Source organism: Myotis myotis, unplaced genomic scaffold, assembly GCF_014108235.1.
Source record: "Myotis myotis isolate mMyoMyo1 unplaced genomic scaffold, mMyoMyo1.p scaffold_m19_p_43, whole genome shotgun sequence".
Classification (NCBI taxonomy): Eukaryota; Metazoa; Chordata; class Mammalia; order Chiroptera; family Vespertilionidae; genus Myotis; species Myotis myotis.
In genome coordinates, this window is record NW_023416350.1 from 184,023 (window position 1) to 206,145 (window position 22,123).

The window sequence follows — 22,123 nt, forward strand, 5'->3', positions numbered from 1 at the left end:
GTTTAGGTTCTAGCAAAATTCCGAGTTGGGGACACTTAGAAAAGACAGAAAGTCACCAGAAACAAGTTTTGGGTCGTGAAAACACAAATCAAGCCTAGCCGGTGTCATTTCCTTTGTTGATTAGAACTCCAGATCATAGTCGGGACAAGCTGCAGTCACGAGCTGCCCGGTTGCAGCTGGCCCTATGACCAGCATGTCTTTATTCCGGTGGTCATTTGATTAATACCTGACTCCTACCTCAGCCTGAAGCTCGGGTGAACGAGCGCTGGCGTCTTCCCGCCGTTCCCAGCACCCGCAGGGGACCAGCAAGCCCTGCGGACTAGGAAAGGGGGTGACTGTGATCTGTTCCCACCCAGCACCTATGTAATGCGCGCACTTCAGATGCCAGAGAGCCCCATGAACGAAGCCACAGCGGGGCCTGGCTGGGCCTGAGAGTCCAAGGCGGGTTCGCATTCCGCCCTCTTCTCTAACACACCACCCTGATGGGACTGCCTCCACCCTTCCTCTCCAGGGTGTAGCCATATTTCCCTTTTTTTGTTCCACTTTGTGTCTGTCTACCCAGGCTGTATATCCATATCCACCCACGTTTGCAATGTCCTTTTAGCACTTGCAGTATCCATTTTTCCCTCCTCTTGTCTTTCTTTGTATCAGAATACACTGCCCACAACTAAACCCCGGGATTCTGAAGCTCCAAAACAAAAACACCTTTATTTTGAAGTCGTAAGTTGCCTCCTAAGAGTACAGACTTGAATTTACCCAATACCTCTTTGCTCTAGGAACTCCATGTATAGAGGCAGTGGGGTTTTGCAGTGGTCAGTAGGGAGATTTGATGCTGAGAAGTCATCTGAAGACAGATGCTTCAGACATGACAGTTGGACAGATTGGGATGGCAGAGACCCGTCTGTCATCTAGTAGAGTTCTGCCTCTGTTATGTTGCTTCTTTGGAAGAAATGTGAGTAATTTTTGTTTGCTGCAATTAGACATTTCAAAAGAAGCATCACCTTTCAGACCTGGATCTGCTATCAAGGAGATCCTAATATATGATGTCAATTCTCCCTAAATTTATCCATAACTTCACTGTAATCCTAATAAAAGTTCCAGCTACATGAACTTATTTTGAAATGTGTGAGGAGGGAGAAAGGCCTACAGGAAACTCCCCCTCCCACCCAGAGATTCAGACATACAATGACATTGTTTTAAAATCCCCAGTATGGTGTTAGTGGAAGAATGGACAACCCACTGGGTCAGTATGGAGACCTCAGAGATGGATCCTGGCTATAGGGGAGTTTAGGTACAATAAAAAAATACATCACAAATCAGTGGGGAAAGAGTTGTTCTTACTGGGGAAACTCTGGCTTTATAGAAAAAAGCCACAATGTAATCCCATACAAGATGGGTGCTGAGAAGGTGGATTAAAAAGTCAAGGTGGCCCTGGCTGGTGTGGCTCAGTGGTAGAGCGTCGGCCTACGGGCCAAAGGGTTGTGAGTGGGTTCGATTCCCGGTCAAGGGCATGTACCTGGGAATGATCCTGGCTCGGGTCCGGGCACGTGAAGGAGACAACCAATCAATGTGTCTCACCTCAATGTTTCTCTTTCTCCCGTTCCCTCCCTCCCACTCTCTCTAAAACTCAATGGAAAAAAATACCCTCAGGCGAGGATTAATAATAGAAAAAAAAGTCAGTCTGAACGGTTAAATTATAACATTGGTAGAAAATAACATGGAGGGGATCATCTTTGAGACCTAGAGGGAGGAAAAGATTTCTTAGACAAACTATCAAAGCACAATTCATCATGCAAAAAAAAAAAAATGGCGGGGGCGGGGGCCCGCTTTATTATGTCAACATAAAAGCTATTTGTTCCAAATGACACATCACAAAATGAAGGAAGATATATGCATAGTCTAAAATTTACAAGATTAGTAGAGCCTCAATATACAAGGAACTCCTACAAATTAACAAGAAAAATAAATGGACAAAGGTTATGAGCAGGCAATTTTTGGAAGAAATACATGAGAAGATGGGCAAAATCATTAGTAGAGAAATGCAGATTATAATAAAATATTTGAACAGACTTTTCTCCAAAGAAGACATACAAATGGCCAATAAGCACATGAAAAAGTGCTCAACATCACTACTAAGTAAGGAAATGAAAAAAACCACAGTGAGGTACCAACTCACACCCATTAGGATGGCTATTGTAAAAACAACAACAACAACAGAAAATAATGTGTTGGTTGAGGATTGGAGAAACTGGAACCCTTGTGCACTGTTGGGAATGTAAAATGGTGCAGCCACAAGAAAAACTATATATCAGTTCCTCAAAAATCTAAGAATAGAATTATCACCTGGCTCAGGAATTCCTCTTTTGGGTATATACCCCCAAAGAATTGAAAGCAGGATCTCAAAGATATATGTGTACTCCCATGTTCATAGCAGCACTATTCACAACAGCCAAAAAATGGATGAAACCCAAGTGTCCACTGACTGATGAATGGTATACAAAATGTGGTAGATCCATACAATGAAATATTATTCAGCCTTAAAAAGGAAGGACATTTTGACACATGCTATAACATTGATGAGCCTTGAGGACATTATGCTAAATGAAATAAGCCAGTCACAGAAACACAAATACTATGAGACATAAAATAATCCAATTCATAAAATAAAATTAAAAAGTAGAATGGTGGTTACCAGGGATGAAGGGAGGGAGAAATGGGAAGTTAGTGTTTAATGGGTACAAAGTTTCAGTTTTGCGAGATGAAGAAGTTCTGGAGATGGATGGTGGTTGTGGCTGCACAGCAGTGTGAATGTACTTACTATCACTGAACTGTACACTTAAAAGTGGTTAAGATGGTAAGTTTTATGTTATGTATATTTTACCACAATTTAAAAAACAAGATATCACATTACACCTATGTGATAGGCAGAATTCTAAGATGAACCCCAGTGCCCATGCCCTTATATAATTATCTCCCTTGAGTAGGCAGGACCTGTAATTTGCTTCTAATCAATAGAATTTAACAAAAGTTATGGGGCACCACCTCTGATTAGGTTACAATTTATGGAAAAGATGACAGGAATTTTCTGATGTAATTAAAACCCTTAATGATTGACCTTAAGTTAATCAAAGAGGAGATGAACCTAGGTGGGCCGCACCTAATCAGGTGAGCCCCTTAAAAAAGGATGTAGAGGTCAGAGACTCTCCTGCTGACCTGGAAGAAGCAAGTCACCTTGAATTTTACAGCCACAGGGAGACAAATTCTGCCAACAACCGGAGGCAGCCTGGAAGTGGCTCTTTCTCTAATCCAGCCTCTGATAACAAGGCAGGCTGGCTGATGCCTTGATTGCAGTTTGAGCAGAGGACCCAGCTACGCTGTGCCAATTCCTGGTCCACAAAAAAAAAAAAAAAAAAAAAAAAAAAAGGAGATAAAAACTGGGTGTTATTTTAAGCTACTCGGTTTGTGGTAACTTGTTACCCAGCAGTAGAGAACTAATGCAATCTGTGAAGCAGGCCAAACTTAGCTGGATAGAGAGAGAGAGGTGTTGGCGTTGGGTGGACATGTGGGGATGCTGGTGACAGCGCTGCTTATGCTAAGGTAGAGCAGTGAGGTCACGGTGGGGGTAGTTAGTCTATAGTACGCATCCCCCACACCCCTGCAATTCCATATCCAGGTAGAGACGCAAACAGAATTGACACAGTTGCATGGGACATGCATTTCACTATGATCACTGCAGAGTTCTTTATGGTGGTGAGGGGGGCAGAGGCTGTTGGAAGCAACCTAGGGGTCCATCTCAGGGCTATTGGGAAGAAGAATGAGAATGGTTCACAGCACGGAGAATGCCGTAGCAGCTAGGAGAGCAACAGGCATGGGCCTTAAAATGATGCTGAGTTAAAAAAAAAAAAAAGTAAGACACAACATGAGAACCAAAATACTACCATTTGCAGAAACAAAAACCAACTAAAGATAATACTCATTTTGCAGGAGCACATACAAGGGGGGAAAGACTTGTTAGCACATTGCCTATGCAGAGGAAGGGATGGGAGAGAGTCCAGAAATGAAAGAATAAAAACACAAGGGAGGAGTCTTATATGGACCAAAGGCAATGTGCAGAGTTTAAGGCGACTGAAGAAGAAAATAAACCCACCCGAGGTCCAGGGGAAGCTGAGGCGCAGCACTGTCCACTCCTCCAGAGGGAAGAGCTCTGTTGGGCAGGTAGAGAAGGAAACCAGGAAAGCCGCTGAGGTGGGAGCAGCAAAGGACAGACTGAGTCTGCCTGATGGTGTCACACCTTTATATTAGTAATGACTTTCAACGTGAGTGACAGCCCAGCTCAAACTGTTTTGTTTTGTTTTAAAGAGTTTTTACTGATTTTTAGAGCAAGATAGATAGACAGAGAGAGAGAGAGAAACATCAATATGGGAGCAACACATTGACTGGCTGCCTCCAGCATGCCCCCCGCCAGGGATCAAGCCCACAACCCAGGCATGTACCAGGAATTGAACCAGCAACTCTTCGGTGCACAGGATGACGCCCAACCGAGCCACACCAGCCAGGGCGTGTTGTGGTTTTATTTAAAAAGCAACAGCCCTGGCCGATTTGCCTCAGTGGATAGAGCATCGGCCAGTGGACAGAGGGTCCCAGGTTTGATTTTGGTCAAGGGCACGTACCCTGGTTGCGGGCTTGATCCCCAGTGGGGAACATGCAAGAGGCAGCCTATCAGTGATTCTTTCTCATCATTGATGTTTCAATCTCTCTCTTCCTCTCCCTCTCTGAAATCAATAAAAATATATTTAAAACAACAACAAACACTAAGACACTTATTTATTCAAATGATTGAGAAGTACAGAATTATAGGTAGATTCTGGTGCTTCAATAATGATGCCCCCTGATGCCTTTCTGATTTGCTTTCTTCTGGGTTGGTTTCATTCTTAGGCTGATCACACGGGGGACAGACATGGTCGAAGCAATGCCACCTGTTTGGGGTGCCTTTCCAAAGGTTCCCCCAAAGGCCTCAGGGCTGACTCTCTTTGGCCTGTGAAAAGTCGCAGACCCATGCCTGAACCAACCCTTATGACTGATGACCACACCGGGGTGGCACAGCCACCTGGGACAATAAGGGAATTCTGGCACAGGGAATGGCATGAGCAAAGGCCCAGCACCATGAAGCTGGAACAGCAGCACAGCGGGCTGCCCGGAGCAGGCATAGCAGTTCAGGGTCAGCAGGAACCATCAGCACCCCCGATCAGGGATCTGCAATTTGCAGGCTTCACTCGGCAGCTAATGGTGGGTGGCCTGGTGGGAGTGGTGGCATTCAGGCCCTCTAGCATTTCTTCCCAGGCCCTTCTCCCTGTAAAAGAGCCCCTTTCCCTGAGAGCAAAGAGGCTAGCCTGCTCAGAATGTTTTCAACACAAACATCTGGGGGTGGGCCCTCCAGATCCTGGGTCATTGCAAGAAAGAGCTCTTGTGGAAGCAAATCTATAAACTCAGTTGCCAGGAAAGTACTTAACTGGCCTCTATTCATCCTGCACCAGGCGGCTTCAGAGAGAGAATGGTCATACCTCCTCGACAATAGCCTATTTGGGCCAGATCCAGGGTCTGGTTTCTCTGGCACCTAACCACCAGCCTTCCTGCCCCACCCGCCCACAGCAGCTGGTGGGTGGCTGCTGGCATTGTCTCTGGGACACAGGGGCCATGCTGGGCTGGGCAGGGCCACGGTGGGGGACACATGGGGTTCCGACGGTCAGGAATGGCCTTTCTTTATGCGGCCCCCATAACACCTCCCACCCAAACCACTCCTCCCCGCTGCCTGGAGTTTTGAACACAGTTCTCGCCCTCTCTCTGGCTCTGCTGGGCAGCGTCATTATGTAATGCGCAGCCAGCCCTCCAAGGCCCTGCCCCCAGCCTGTGGGCAGAGAATGGGCAGTGCTGCTTTCCCCAGAGTGGAGCTGCTCGGTTCTGGCCCGCACCTGCCTCAGGAGCAGGAAGTGGAGCAGAAGGAACAGTGAATTAGTCAGAGTGCTCTCAGCTGCAAGGAACAGAAGGCCCAACGGGAAGGGGCTTGAACAAAGAAGGAGATGTGTCTCCTGCACGAACAAGCCCTGAGGTACAACAGCCCAAGGCCAGTCCGCTCAGTGCTGCAGTGACAGCCACAGAGGCCCGGTGTCATCTGCATTCCATGCTGCCCTCAGTGGGCCAGCTCTGCTCTCGGGCCAGTCTCCCTCGTGACCACCAGCTTGCTGCCACTGCTCCAGGCATCACATTCAGACATGACCACACCCAGCAGAGGGACCACCTCTTCCTGGATATGTCTTTTTACTAGTAAGAGTTAGGGAACTTTCCCCAGAATCCCCATAGCAGCTTCTGTCCTATTTCACCGGTCAGAATTGCGTCACAGCCGTTCTCGGTCAGCCTCCAGCAAAGGGCACAGGAAAACCATGACTGGCTTGAGGGCAGGATCGACGCCCACAGCACTGGCTTCTGGTACTCCAGCACAGCTCAGCAGCATCTGCTGCACCAGGTCAAAACGGTTCTTCCCACCCAGAGATCGGTGGAGAGGGAATTGGGGCTCTAGTCCTGCCTTCTCCACCAGTCCCTGCCTGACCCTGGACACGTCAGGCCCCCCATCAGTCTCCCACCTGGCAGGCATTCTCTCTTCACACCTTGATTTGGCTGGATGGCAATGTGCCCAGACAGGGGGTGGGTCATCACTCTGTAGGCAGTTGTGGCAGCACCTCTGCCCTTTGTTAATATCTGCCTGGGCAACCTCCACTACAACTAGAGGTAACCAGATGAGCTATTCCCAGGCAATGAGAAAGAAGGGGACCCCTCTGGGATCTTTCTGGGAAAGATTTCTTCTACAAGGTAAGTCCCCCCGCCCTTTACCCTCCTCTGTCCTTCTCCCTTCTTTCCAGTTTGGTGACCATTAACTGAGGATGTGATGTTTGGAGCTACAGCAACCGTTTTGTAACAATGAGGGAAAGACTAAGAAAATCTCAGACATGCCAACCTCATGTTTGACTTTACTGGACTGTAACACTACCCTGGAACCATATAGATTTGTTATATGAGTAAAATAAACTCCTGTTCAATCCAGGGGTCCTCAAACTACGGCCCACGGGCCACATGCAAATACAAATATTGTATTTGTTTCCGTTTTGTTTGTTTACTTCAAAATAAGATATGTGCAGTGTGCATAGGAATTTGTTCATAGGTTTTTTTTTAAGCTATAGTCCAGCCCTCCAACGGCCTGAGGGACAGTGAACTGGCCCCCTGTTTAAAAAGTTTGAGGACCCCTGAATTAAACCCTCATCTGTTGCGGTTTCTATGCTTGCAGTCAAACGTGCCCTAACTGACACAGAGCTCAGTTTCTTCATCAGTGAGGTGAAAAGAATGGCTCCGAGGATGGCCATCCTCCCTGGCTCTGGTCCTCTGTGGTGAGGGAGTCTTCCAGAATGTCTGTGCAGTGCTATGCAATAGGAACAAAGGCGTGCCGCTGTGTAATTTCAGATTTCCTAGCAGCCACGTTAAAAAAGAAAAAAAGAACAGGTAGCATTAGTTTCAATAATATAATTTAACCCAATATAGTCAAAATATTATTTCAACATGTAATCAATATAAATTAATGAGATTTTATGATATTAGTCCATGAGACAATGTATGACAATAATTAGACATTAGTGAGATATTTTACTTTCTTTTTTTCATCCCGACTCTTCAGCATCCATGTGTATCTTACACTCGCCACACATCTCAATTGTTCTGCCCATATTTCAAAGGCTCAACAGCGACTGTGCTGGACAGCGCAGGCCTAGTGGCTGTACCTCCGGTTATTGGGCTGGTAGCAGCTGGCGTTAGCTACATCAGGGACTCATTTATGACAGAGAGCAGGAAACCACCAGCCCCTGCTGGTCCCTGGCTGTGTGTAGGACAAGTGAGAGTCCAGTTCTTTCCCGGTCAGGGATCCTCAGTGGATGTGAGCACCTGATTGTGTTTGCATCTCAGAGTCCAGAGCTGCGGGCTCAGTCGTGGTGGGCAGGAAGGCCCTAGCTGCCGGCTTTGGGGCGGGGGAAATGGCAGCAGCCAACCCCCCACCCCAAGCCGGTTCAGGGTAAGAGTCCCAGTGGACTATGCCAGGCTAAGAAGGAAATGTTAAAAGCCTGTGCCTGGAACATCCTGCCTCTGAAAAATTGGGTGAGCTCAGAGCAGGAGCCAGTACACGGCTTCTCTCTCAGAAAATGGATAGAAACCATTGCTCAGGCTTTGGAGGCTGAGAATCAGAAACTCCAGGAGGAATGAGCTCAGCTGGGGGAGCGGGGGGGAGGGAATGGGTTTGATCTTGTAGACCAAAGGGGAACAGTGGGGAACAGGCCAAAAGCGGAGTAGAGGAGGACAGGTGGCCGCTCCCATGGCTGTGACCTGCTAGCTTCTGTCGGAAAGTGGGAGCAGCTCAGGAACATGCTGAAGGTAATGACAGAGAGGGGTGGGGGAAGGAGGTGGAAGGGAGAGGAAGGGAAGCTGGGCTGCTGCAGGAGCGTGGCAGGGGGAAGGCCTGTGTTGCTGGAGCTCACAAGAGTGGCTTTGGCCCGGGGCTTTCAAGAACCAAGGGCAGTGGCCTAGGGACAGCAGCTTGGGAGAAGCATTCTTTGGCCCAGGGAGCCCTCCCCGCAGCCCTCGACCTCTCTCTCCCCACCTTTCAGACAGAAGATTGCTGAGGGAGCACACTGGCCTGGCCTCCCCTGGGAAGGCACAGCCCAGGCCTCCAGGGTCCTGTGGACTTTGCCCACCCCCACGTAAACTCCTTGCTCCGCACTGAAGTTCCGACCACTGGCCGTGGCCCAGCAGATGTCCCTGACCTTGGCCCATAGCAACACTCCTTTTTCTTAGAGGGGGTGTGGGATCCAGGAGCTGAGAGTACCCTTCAGCCAAAGTGTGTGTCCTCTTACCTAACCTCCCAATAATCATTCAAGGTGAGGATCCTTCTCACCTGCTTTATAGATGAGGAAACAGAGCCTCAGGGAGGCCAGGATCACCCTGTGTAATAACCAGGATCGGTTTAGTTATGCTGCTGTAACAAACAGCTCCGAAATCATAACTTAACACAAATGTTTACTTCTTGCTCCCAGGGGCTGGCGGGGGATCTGCTTCACGAAGGTCACTCGGTGACTCAGATGGATCAAGGCTCTGCTCTCCACAACAGTGGCCTCCTCAGACTCCTACAGGCGACCCAGCTGGAGGGTGGCATCCCGGTTCTCTTGTGCTTTGGTGTGACCCTGTCTGACTAGAAAGGAGTGGAGAAGCTTGGGAGAGCAGCTGGGGTGTCTGATAAGCCACCCCCAGTTGAGAAGGGGGAGAGGGATTTTAACTGAGTGTCAGATGTGGCAGTCCCTGTTCTACAGTGTAGACAGCCTTTACGTCAGCATCATGCAACCCCAAACCATGGGCATGCTGGTTGTGAGCTCTATGGATATGCAGATTCAAGGGGCGTCAACACCACTACCCCTAGCTGCACTCATGAGCTGCCTCCTTACTCTACCTATCATCTCTGCAAGCCAAGGGCCCTTTCAGGCCAGGGGCAGTCCATGACCCTCCTAACCCCACCCCCACACTCCCTCTGGGCCTGCCCTCACACCTGCCAGCCCGCACACTGTCCCTGCTTATTCCCATGACCCTCAGCTGCCCTCAGGTTTCTGAGCCTCATTCCTGTGGAATCTGGAGCCCCAGTCCTCCCCCACCCCAGAGCCTGCCCAATCTTCCCTGGCAGCAGCCTTGCTAACAGCCTTGCTAATCCATTAATTATCCTCTTCCAGCGGAGGAGCATAGTAATTGAATAAAAATATATTAAAAAACAAAACTCAGCCCCCTCCTTTAATTGCCTGCCTGCCTTCTGGCTGTCTCGGTTTCCTCCCATTCTCTCCACGTGCTGGGCCTTTGGTTCTCTGCCTCTGGGCTCCTGATTTCTTCCTGGTCAGCAGTGGCGTTTGTCCCCACCTTCTGCAGAGCTGGCCATAGGGTGAGGGTCAGGGAGTGAGTGTCACAGAAGCCTGCAGGCACTCCCAGCCTGATCCACTGTGGGAGGCTGAAGAATGATAAAGCAATTTGCCCAGGAACTAATGGAGAGGTGCTGGGCCAATGGGAGAGTTCAAAGGGGAGCAGATTTCCATTTAAACGAAAAACCACACTTCTCATCTGCAGAGCTGGCCAGAGGAGCTGCTGCCTGGAAGGGCTGTTGGGAGCCTCAAAAGGTGCCTGGAATGTTCCTGCCTCACCGCCCACCTGGAGGGCTTTCTGACCTCACTCAGCCTTTGGGTCTGACCCGATTCACCACTTCTTTACTCGGCATGTCACTAGCCTGGCCAGGTACAGATAGAATTTGGATGAAAAGAGAAAGTTTCAGGAAAGTGGGTATAATATGATCCCATTGCTATAATAAAACTCCTTGAGTGTGGTATACATATATGTTTGCAAATACATTTTTAAGAGGTCTAGTAAAATGCTCACCAAACTGATAAGAGTAGTTATTTTAGGAGATGGGGTGGGGAGAACTAGAAGGGAAGACTTACATTTTATCTTTTCTGTTTAAATTAAAACAGGAAGGGAAGCAAGTGAACATTTGTCCTCCATGACTCTGTGACCTCCATGACTCTGTGACCTCCGACAAGTGGCTTGACCACTCTGAACCTCAGTGGCCTCATCTGTAAAATGGGGCTTGTCGAGAATCCTTTTTCACTCTCTATTAGGACTGTTGGTTGAAAGCAACCTAAACCCAAGCTTGTGTAATATAAAGGACATGGGATTTTTATGCATCTAGGTCCTAGGCAGGAAATAGAGGCTGGGAATATCTCTTCTTTTCTCCTTGCTGTGAGCCTGCTTTCTTTTCTAGCTTTAAAAAACTACATCTCTGCTTCTACATTCCCCACAGTAACCAGGTTTATATATTACTAGAGGCCCAGTGCATGAATTCATGCACGGGTGGGGTCCCTCTGCCTGGCCGGCTATTGGGGCTGATCGGGGCCATTGGGCCAGCTGGCCAGGGGGAGGGGCCACAGGACGTTGGCTATGGGAGCACACTGACCACCAGGTGGCAGCTCCTGCATTGAGCATCTGCTCCCTGGTGGTCAGTGTGCATCATAGCAGCTGGTTGTTCAGTTGTTTGGTTGTTTGGTTGCTTAGGCTTTTATATATATAGACTAGAGGCCCAGTGCATGAAATTCATGCACTGGTAGGGTCCCTAGAAGCTCCTGGCTGCCAGCTGCCAGCCAGGTACTCCCTCCCTTCCCCCTGGCTGGCCCCGCCCCCTGGTCGAACTCTCCTTACCCCACCCCCACACTCCCTCTGGGCCTGCCCTCACACCTGCCCTCCTGGTTGAGGGGACAATTTGCATACTATGCTTTTATTATATAGGATGAGCCCAGCCCACTAGACTGGTCATAATTAAAGCCTAGGTCATAATTCTGAAGTCCTAGGAAAGGCTCTTATTGGCCAGCATGGTGGTTGTATCAGTCAGGATAGGCTGGGTTATGCTGTAATAACAAACCGCCCTCAAATCTCAGTGGAAATTTATTTCCGGCACATCTACCACGGGCATAGTCACTCAGTGACCTAATTTGATGGAGGTTTCATCTCAGCGGGTGTGTCCAGGACCTCAGAGACCAGGAAAGAGAACATGAGCTCTTAGATCTTCTGTCTGGAAGTCATAGGTCACATCACTCTCATTCACATTTTATTGGTCAAAGTCAGTCAGATGGCCAGGCCTGAACTGAAGTGGATGAAGAAGTGAGCTCCTCCAATGGGATAAAAGGGGTGTGACATTTGTGAACAGCCAGAGTGACTGCTGTAACGACCTGTCACCAAGACCCCTGCCCACTCTTCCCACCTGGCCCATCGCTGTGGAATTTCCCACCATGTAAACAAATGTTGCCCAGAAGGAGGGAAACATTCCTGGGGAGGTTCCGTTTCTAGCCTTGTAAGTTGGCTCCTTCTCTGTGGTAGAAAAAAGAATAATCATGACAGAGAGCTGGGGTCCAACAGATTCCCAGAGACTCCCTGTGAACTCCCGGGGCGAGGGGTCCCAGTAGGACAACCTTGCCCCTCCTCCAGCATGACAGACACACTTCTAAAAGGTGGATGCTGGGTGGGGTCGTGTCCGGGGGCACTTTGCCAAAGTCTTCCTGGGGATCCAGCAAAACTAAAGCTGCTGTTTGCTCTAGGGGTCGCTCCTGGCTGCACCTTCAGAAAGACCACCTCGATGTGGTCATGTAGGGGGAGGTGGAAGGCCTACTGGACTTTGGGATTCAGAGGCAAAGTGACCTGGGCAAATCAGTTAACTCCTAGAGCCTCAGTCTCCTCATCATAACTGGGTTAACTTCAATGTCTGCCTTCCTCGCCGCCCCCCTGGATTCTTGTGAGGATGGGCTGTTATGGTGGGTGTCACAGCTCTTTGTATGAGGTGACACCTGGACAAACACAGAGGGTTATCTCTGATATGGCGGCCTTCCAGAGTCCAGCCTGGGGATTGGCTCTTCCTGCCTTGCTCCTACCCCGGGGAATGGCCCTCCCCACCCCGATGTAAAGCAGTCCCTCTCCAGCTCTGGAGAAGAGCTCATCTCTGAGGTTTTAGATAGAATAATTTCTTCCTCCTCTCACGCCTGCCTGTCCGGAAAAATCACACAGCCCCCCACGTGCACCCACACGCTCCACAGCCATTGTTCCCTCATCAGCCAGCAAAAAGCTCCAGAGTGAGGCCTGGAAAGAGGAGGGGAAGCTGAAAAAGGGGGACTGACACCCCCAACCCTAGAGGGGCTCCTGGCTTCAGGTAAAGGGCTCCTATCAGGAGCAGGGACTAGGCTCCTTCTGATCCCCACATGCTGGGTTCCAGCCACATGCCGGGCTCCGTGTTGGGTCAGCCACCAGCAAGCACTCTGCTGAGGCCCTGACCCAAGCAACAGCAGGAGCTGGGCGGGCAGGAGTGGGTGTCAGTGCCTCAGAGATGAGCGAATGCCAAGGCCTGTGCTGTTTCCGCATGGGTTTCTGCACTGCTCCCCACACTCTTGCCACCAGAGGCCTGGAGCCAGAGGGGCCCTGGAAGGAGGTAGAGAGAGGGACTGCTCCCTGCTCTGGAGGGACAGCCAGGGACACAGGAGCCTCAGATGTCCCTCCCAGCACTGGCCCCCTCGTGCCTCTGCTGCCGGCACTGCTTGGGTGGGAGCTCAGCCAGCTCTCAGACAGCAGGCCCCCCTCCCACCACAGGACTCTACAGTGGGAGACTCCATCCTGGGGTGAATCTCCGAGGTCCCCATTGAATGGAGGCATCTGCTGAGCAGGCAGACTCCTCAAACTGTGAATGAGTTTCCCGGACAGCGAAGGTTTGCCCAGGAGGGGGTGCCCCCCAGCCGTCTGCCCTGCCTTCATGAGAGGCAGGTTCTGGGGCAGGGCCCAGAAGGGGCCAATGTGGACCCACCCCCATCTGCCACTCAGGCCCTGTGTGAGGGGGAGCTGAAGAAGTGAGGGGCAGAGGCAGGGGATAGGGCAGAAGGCAGACAGAGCATGCTGGGGAGTCTGTGGGTCTTGGACCCCTTTTCTACAGTGAGGTAGACCTTTGCTCAGAACCAGTTCCCACACTTCCTGTTCCTCCCAGACACTGCCCTCTCCTGAAGGAGGGAAGTCAGAAATAGCTGTGGCGCCAGAGCCCCCACCCTTCTTCCCGAAGGGGGTGCATCCCGCTCCCCCTCAGAGACTGGGGTGGAGAGAGACCCAATCCTAGAGCAAAAAGTGATCTGGGAGAGGACGTGGCCTTCCTCCCTCCCCAGAACAGGGTCCCTGGCCCCAGGACCTGAGGGACATGCCTTGTGGACACCATTCCCATAGCTCCCTCCTCCTGACCCCTCCACACACACACCCCCCCCCCCCCCACCAGCTGCCCTGCCACTGGGCCTGGCTCCACCGGCCACAGGAGCCAGAGCGCACCCTGGGAGGCAGGGATGACTTTGGGAACCACAGGGAAGGGGTCTGTGGGCATCACTCAGAGACAATCCTTGGGGACAACAGGGCCCCAAGGGGGCTGAGAATTAGCCAGTCCCACCACATCCAAGGCCATAAATATGCCATGCTCTTTGACCCAGTAATCCCACTGTTTGGAATTCCTCCCAAAGACATAATTGCAAGGGAAAAGAGCTATACGTGCACAGCTGTTTATAGCAACATTATTTATAATAGTAAAATCCGGAACGAGCCAAAAGGCCTGCTCGTTGTGGAAGGGAGGGCATGGTGCATCCACGAGGCAGAAGACTTATTACACTGCCAAGAAAAATGGCAAACTTGGAAAAGTCCTTGTGGGATAATGTTAAGGGAAAAGAGAACAAACTTGTACATATTTATTCAGTCAGCAAGTGGCGACGAGTGTCCTGTCTGGGGCACGTCACTGTTCCAGCTCTGGAGAGACCACGGTGAGCGGGACCAAGCCCAGCCCCTGGGGAAGCTCCCAGCGGACAGCCCTCTGGTGAAGGATGAATACATGAATCATCGCGCCCTCCAGTAAGGGCCTCCCTGAGACAGGAGATGACAGAATGACAAGTGTCCCTTGCTCCCAGACGCCCTCTGCTGCTCACTGTGAAGTCCATCCCGTCTGGGCAGGTGCGTCCCCAGGGAGTGGCCCAGCATGGGAGCAGCCTGTGGTCAGGCAGGAGCAAAGAAGCCAGGGTCGCCATGGGCCAGTCAGGCACCAGGCCAAGGGCAGTGGGCACTGCCAGCCAGACGGTCTCCTCCCCACAGGAGGAAACTCTGACAGGCCGCTTTTGGAGCTGGTGGAGGAGGGGTGTGTGTGTGAGTGTGTGTGTTGAGAGGATGGGAAACAGCTCCTGCGAATGTTTCCTACTAACCTGGCAAGTGAGGGCTCAGCAGTGATTGCAACTTGGGGCTTGGGGGTCTGTCTTGCCCCAGGATGGTCACTACTGACCAGATGATGAGACCTCGGTTCTTGTTTTCTTGAAGGAAAGATTTCAATCAAGAGACAAAGTGCAGCGAACACTCGTGCACTGCTGGTGGGAATGCAGACTGGTGCAGCCACTGTGGAGAACAGTATTGAGTTTCTTCAAAAAATTAAAAATGGAACGTCCATTTGGCCCAGTGATCTCACTTCTGGGAATATATCCTAAAAACCCCAACACACCAATCAGAAAGAATAGATGCACCCCTATGTTCATAACAGTGTTATTTACAATAGCTGAGATTTGGAAACAGTCCAAGTGCCTATCAGTAGATGAGTGGATAAAAAAGCTGTGGGGCATTTACACTCTGGAATACTATGCAGCTGTAAAAAAGAGGGACCGCTTACCCTTTGGGACAGCATGGATGGACCTGGAAAGCATTGTGCTAAGTGAAATAAGTCAAACTGAGAAAGACAAATATCACATGATCTCACTTATTTGTGGAATTTAATGAACAAAATGAATTGACCAACAAAATAAGACCCGAGGCAGGGAGGCAGGGAACAGACTGACATACCTCAATGTGGGGTGTGGGTACAAGAAGAGATAAACCAAAGAACGTATATGCATAGCCCATGGACACAGGCAATGTGAAGACCTGGGGGGATGGGTAGAGGCTTGGAGGAGGTGGGGGGCGGGAGAGGAAATGGAAGATATCTGTAATACTATCAACAATAAAAATATATTTAAAAATGAAAAAATATGCAAGACAAAAAATTTTTTAAAAGGAGACAAAGTGCAGCGAAGCAAGCAAGAATTTATTGGCCCTGGCTGGTGAGCTCAGTGGTTAGAGTGTCACCATACATCAGAGGGTTGCATTTTCGATACCTGGCCCGGTTCCAGGAGGCAGCCAACAGATGTCTCTCACATCGATGTTTATCTATCTATCTATCTATCTATCTATCTATCTATCTATCTATCTATCTCCCCTTCTCCCCTTCCCTTCCAATCTCTCTAAAAATCAATAGAATAAATAAATTCCGGTGAGGATTAAAAAAAAGAATGTATTGGCCACAGCAAAAACACACTTAGGATAATGAAACAAGGAAGGGCATAGAAGCAGCAACAGAGGAGCCCAGGCCGGGCTGCTTTGCCTCACTGGGAAGTCAGAGAAAAGAGGGCCTTGGAGACAGGGCGGGGGTGAGCCCTGGGTGAGCTGCCACTGCTCCCCTGGGGGTAATGCTCCTGTGGTCCCTTAGAGTTTGGGAGATGCATGCCTGTGGGGGAAGGAGGGGGGGGGGAATGGCACAGGCTTGCTCCCCTGCAGGTGGGAATCTTAGGGGAGATCTCAGGGTGAGGGTCTCAGCAGAATATTCATTAGTTTTCCAGGTGTGCTCTTTCGGGGCATGGTCGGTACCGATTGGGCCCCACCAGGCAGGGGGTCACTAGTCAATACTGCAGGTCCTGAAGCAGGTCTGATGTCACTTGTCTGGTTTTGCTGCTTTTCTGGGCCTGGAACTGAAATACAACCGAGGCCTAGATGCTATTTTTAGGAGGAAAAGCCAGGGGGTCTAAACTGCATGACCAGCGATATGAAAAGTCAGGGGCCTAACCCACACGACCAGCCAGATGCTAGGGAGGAAAGGTTACCCTGGGGGAAAGGTGCTGGTTTTCCCAGTGCTGCCCCTGCCAGGCGCCTGAGGCTTCCCGCCCTGCTGACCTTCTGTACCTGGCCCCACGTCCTTGCTCTGCTCGTCTGTCTAAGTGCCTATAACAGTCAGATCACACTTAACATGTGCCCCTGGTGGCCTGGGAGGTGAGGGGGTCGGAGGAAGGGGTGGAATGTAATCTGAAGGTGGGCTGGTCCGTGAGGCGCACTCTGGGCAGGAGAGCACTTGGTCCTGTGGGGGCAAGAGATCCATAGAGCACTGGAGTGGGAGCGGGGGCACTCGGATCCCCAGGAACCGGAGGCCTTCCACTTTCCCAGAGCCCAGAGGGGCTCCCTGTCGTGGGGGGAGCCGAGGCAGGGGGCTCCCCCCCGGGCCATGGTCCAGGTGGAGCCACTGGCTCTGGCCAGGACCGAGAGCAGGGATGCTCTCTCTGCTGCCGCTGCCCCGCCCAAGCAGGAGCTGAGAGGCAGCCCTGAGCCGGTGGGAGGCACCAGGCAAACAGAGGAGTCGCAAGCTAAACATGCTATTAGCAGCGACGGAGAAGCCGATTATCTGCACAGCTGTCAGAGCAGCGCTCAGCCTCACACCCACGCCAGGGAGGGCCACTCATCTGCCTGCAGGCCCTGCCTTCCCAGAGATCTCAACGGGAGGGAAAGGCGGGCAGGATGACATTTCGGGCCACCAGTGCCTTTCGCTGCCGATCTGGCCTTAGGTCTGGTGACAGGGGACCGCCCTGCGCCTGGTCCCCGATAGCTGGGCCCTTGTTTCTCAAACTGTAAGCTGGGGGTGAAAGTGACTCCACCTCACAGGGTCACTGGGAGGGTCAGATGAGACATTTTGCAAATGGTGAAGGGCCATGGCGTCATTGCTGTTAAGATTCTTCCATCAAAAACCTAACCTCCAGGGACTCGCTATTGGTTCCCTTCGCACCGAATGAAATGAAGGCTTAGGGAGGTCAAGCTATTTGACCAAAGTCGCCCTATAAACAGAGGTGGGTGTCAGTGTCTGATGTTGGAGCCAGGACACCCCCCACACACATTGTGCATGGGGACCCGAGGTCCAGAAAGGTGGCCACAGAGAGGATGGAGGGCAGACAGACTTCCCAGCCATTGCCCAGAGTCCTTGTCCTCAGCGGGAGACAGCTGGCCCGAGGGAGCAGCTAAGGGATGACCTCAGGCAGAGAACTGAAGATGAACCCCAGCAGCCTTCCCGGGTTTCCTCAGCTCAGGGGGGTCTCTAGGACCAGATCCTAGAGCAGTTCTCCTCATCAGGCGGGTGGGAGGGTGCTGGACGGTTAACGAGGGGGCGGATCTTAAGCCTGACAGGTCTCACCTGGGCCTGGGGAGGAGCGGCAGAGTGAGGGCCCTGCCAGCCTGGCCGTCCCTGCCTCGTGCCAGGCTTTTGAAAGCACGGTGCTCGGTGCTCGGTGCTCACAGGCAAAGGGGCTGGGGAGGCAGGAGGATGATCCATTACACCGTGTGGGAAGGGCGCTGAGGGTGGGAGGTGACGCACAGGACAAGGGGGACAGGAAGCTTCTCAGGAACCGAGTGGAAGGGAAGGGTGCTGGTGAGTCAGAGACAATGGGGAGAGGGTGCGTGGGGAGAGCTCGTCCTGTGAGCACTGCAGTTTGCACCCAGCACTGTGCACAGGGGATCTGACTTTCATGCTCCCTGCTGCTGCTGGCTCTGGTGCAGAGACCTCGGCTCATCACTGGCGGCCCATCCTATAGAACAGTTACAGCAGGCTCTCACTTGGACCTGCTGGGAGGACTAAAGGGCTGCTGCAGGCCTAACCCACTGACACCCCCTTTGAGGCCATTCCCCACAACAGCAAATGCCTCACTCTGGGCCTTCTTGCTCCCTGGTCCTTGTCACCCGTATCCTGGCTGGGCTCCATCTTGCGGTTGCCTAATTCATGGCACTTGGCCCTGGCAGGACAGGGGAACAGCGAAGCTCAGACTGTGGTATCTCATGCCCCAGGGAGAGGCTCCCATCTGGGCAAAGGAGGAGAGAAACAGGCTGATGCAGTCAAACCTCGGCCTCAGCCTATGCCTTCCCTACCCTATCCCCAGCCCTGTCCTCCACACACTCCTCTCAAGCCACCTTCCTGGAGTCTAGCCCATTACCAGATCTCCCCCAGCCTACTACTGATCCCCACCATGCGCTGCCTTGATCCAGGCCACTGTCCCCTTCACACTTCATCTGGGAGCCAGCCAGGCAGCACCACTAAAATGGAAATCTATTCACAGGGAGTAGAGCAAGGGTTCATGCTTCTTTCCCTCTCATACCATCCATCCATCCATCCATCCATCCATCCATCCATCCATCCCTCTCTCCTTCCAATTCTGCAACCATCCATCCATCCATCCCTCTCTCCTTCCAATTCTGCAACATCCATCCTTCATCCATCCATCATCCATCCATCCATCCATCCATCCATTATCCATCATCTCCTTCCATTATACCTCCATCCATCCATCCATCCATCCATCCATCCATCCATCCATCCATCCATCCATCCATCCATCCATCCCTCTCTCCTTCCAATTCTGCAACCATCCATCCATTCATCCATCCATCCATCCATCCATCCATCCATCCATCCATCCATTCATCCATCCATCTCTCCTTCCAATTCTGCAACCATCCATCCATCCATCCATCCATCCATCCATCCATCCATCCATCCATCTATCCTCCCATCCATCCTTCCTGCCTGCCTCCCATCCAGTAGAATTTCAGAATGCTTGGTGATGCCACTAGTGCATGTGGGTGTCCGGGAACATCGCCTCCCTGAGGGGCAGGGATTGCTGTCTGGTTTGTTCTCTGTGGTGTCCCCAGTGCCTAGGAGTCGGCACAAAGTCAGTGTATAATACATATTTGCTGAATGTCAAATGAGTAAAAGAGTGAATGGATAGATTCTTTCCCTGGAGAATGGGAGTAGGGCCCACCAGCCTCACCTGACTCTGGATCCAGGTCAACTCCCTGGCCATGCAGAGGTGGAGCTCAGGCCCAGGGAAGGGTGTAACTTATCTGTCTGAGGCTGTCTGTTGAGGTCAGGACAGGTCCAGGTTGCCCAGACCTGTGCCCAACCCTGTGTTCAAGATTTGCACAGCAGGAGCAGTGCCCTGGGAGTGAGCCAGAGATCAGAGTCAGGGCAGAAGCCTGGGGGCCTGGCTGGGTGCCCACAGAAAAGAGATACAGCCAGCACGCACTAGGCGGATGCGGCAGGAACCTGCTCTGTGGTGGGCCTGCCTGCTCTGGGTTTGGATACCCCCGGCAATGGGGGAACACGTGCATTGGGTGGCAAAGCCATCCCAGCTTCTCGTGGGGCTGTCAGGTCCCCAGCTGGCATTACAACCTGGCCACAAAGAGGATGGGCAGGCTCGGCCTTCTCTTTCCCTCTCTGATCTCTGAGTTAAACAAAAGCATTGGGCTTGATCTGCTCTTCAGAATCACCAGGAAATGCTGAAAACGCACTTTTAGGTTTGTCAGGACGGATTCTGGCCCAACACATCTGTGGATGGCTCAGGACCATTTACAAACTCTGCTTCTCACTTACTTGGGGAATGACCACAGAGGGCCCTTGGCTGGAGCCACCTGGGGAGGTCTGACTCTGGGCCACCACACAGCCCTGGGCCTCCGGCTTCTCACCTGCCAAATGATAGGGCTTAGAGAATCCCACAGGGGTTGGCAGGTCTCATGGGAGGTGACGTAGTGACAGCACTTAGCCACTTAGCAGGACACCAAAGAGTAAGTCCATTGATTTACTTCTGCTGCAACAGCACCTGACAGGATGAGAGTTTGTTTCTCTCTCACATCTGTCTGTGGGGGGCCTGGAGCCTGCTCAGTGGCTCTCCTCTGGGAGGAGGTGTCTCAGAGGTCAGGGAGCCCCACTCCCGCCACAGCCCCATCATCACCCAGGAGCTCAGGGTGAGAGGAGGCCCCTGCAGAAATCCTGCCTCCCTCCCCTCTGCTGGCACTTCAGTGCACGCCCAGCTCTGGGCCCCCGGGCCTTGTCTGTGAAGGGGACAGATGATAGTGGCAGTGCCCATGCAACCAGGGTCTAGGGGCCTACTCGGGGGGCTCAGGGAAGGCTGGGGACCATGCACCTCTCCCTCTGGCCTCACAGCTGCCCCGACGGACTCGTCCTCAGCCTGGGCCTCTGGGGCTTCAGCCATGAGAGTGGCTTGCTGCTTCTTCCTCAGTGCAAGGGGAAGAGTCTGGGGGCAGGGGGAGTGCTGAGACATCCAGGGACATCAGCAGAGGGCATCTTCGCCCTGCTGCTGGTGTTTGTGTTGTAAAATAGAGGGCAGTGCTGAACCTGAAGGAACAAAGCTTTAGGGGTGGGTTGCAGGCATTGGTGAGGCGGTTTGGCGTAGCGCCCCTGCCCACCATGTGTTCTGAGCCTGTCTTGGCCTCTGAGCCCCTTCCTTCACATTGCCGTCTGCAGATGCCCACAGGGACCCCCGCCTTCAGGGAAACTCTGAGCAAGCTGGGTGACTGCTCCTCCAGAGCAGGGTGACCCCTGCCAATTACCCTTCCTTCCTCCCTCTACAGGATGATGTGAGAACTGCTGCGTGCGCGTGTGCGTGTGTGTGTGTGTGTGTGTGTGTGTGTGTGTGTGTGTGTGTGTCCCAGCACTCAGGCTGTACCACCACTACCCTGGCCGCAGGCTTCTGACAGCTGCCCCATTGCTTCGTGATGGTCTTTACTCGTAAGCTTGGCTCTCAAGACCCTGGCAGACACAGCTGGTTGTCTAACAATGGCCACTCCCGGGACCTCAACTTCCACCCTTCTTCCCAGGGCACATGTCACCTTCCATTAGAACGGAAAGATGCCACGTGCTTGCTTTTCCAGCCTCCCTTAAAGGGAAAGCCCTGTCATGTGATCCAAGCCTAGATAAGAGGACCTGGCGGTAAGGAGGAGTCTGCCGAGGCTGCTGAGGAAGCGGCCCCTTTGCTGTCTTTGGATGTGTGAGGGCATGTTGTCTAGTGCTGCATGCGGCAGCCACCGTGTGACCATGAGGAGACAAACCCAAAGTGGAAAAAATGGTTCTTAGCCATAACACTGAGCTGCTAAATTCGCCAGCCTGGCAATGCCCTGATTCCCTTTCTTATGTGACAAAATAAAACACTGTGTGTTTATACACTTCAGCTGGGCAATTCATTTACTTGTAGCCAAAAGCGCTCTAACTGATACAGACCCAACACTGTCCAGTGCCCACCTACCTGTCTCTTCAGCCTCATCTTCACCTTTTGATGCATCTCTAGGTGAAGCCTGTTTTGCTTTTTCTCTGTATTGCCAGTTGCCTACAAGGCCTCTCCAATCTCTTCTAATAGGTGAACTCTTATCCATCCCTCCAAGCCCAGATCAAATGCCCCCTCTTCTCCAAAGCTTCTGAGCTGCCCCAGGCATAACTGAAGGCCCTGCCTTGTTACTTCGAATGCTGTCACTGTAGAACTTCCACACAAATGTCTGTCTGCTTGTTGGCTGGCCACGGCCCTGCACCGTGAGCTCCTTGCTGGTA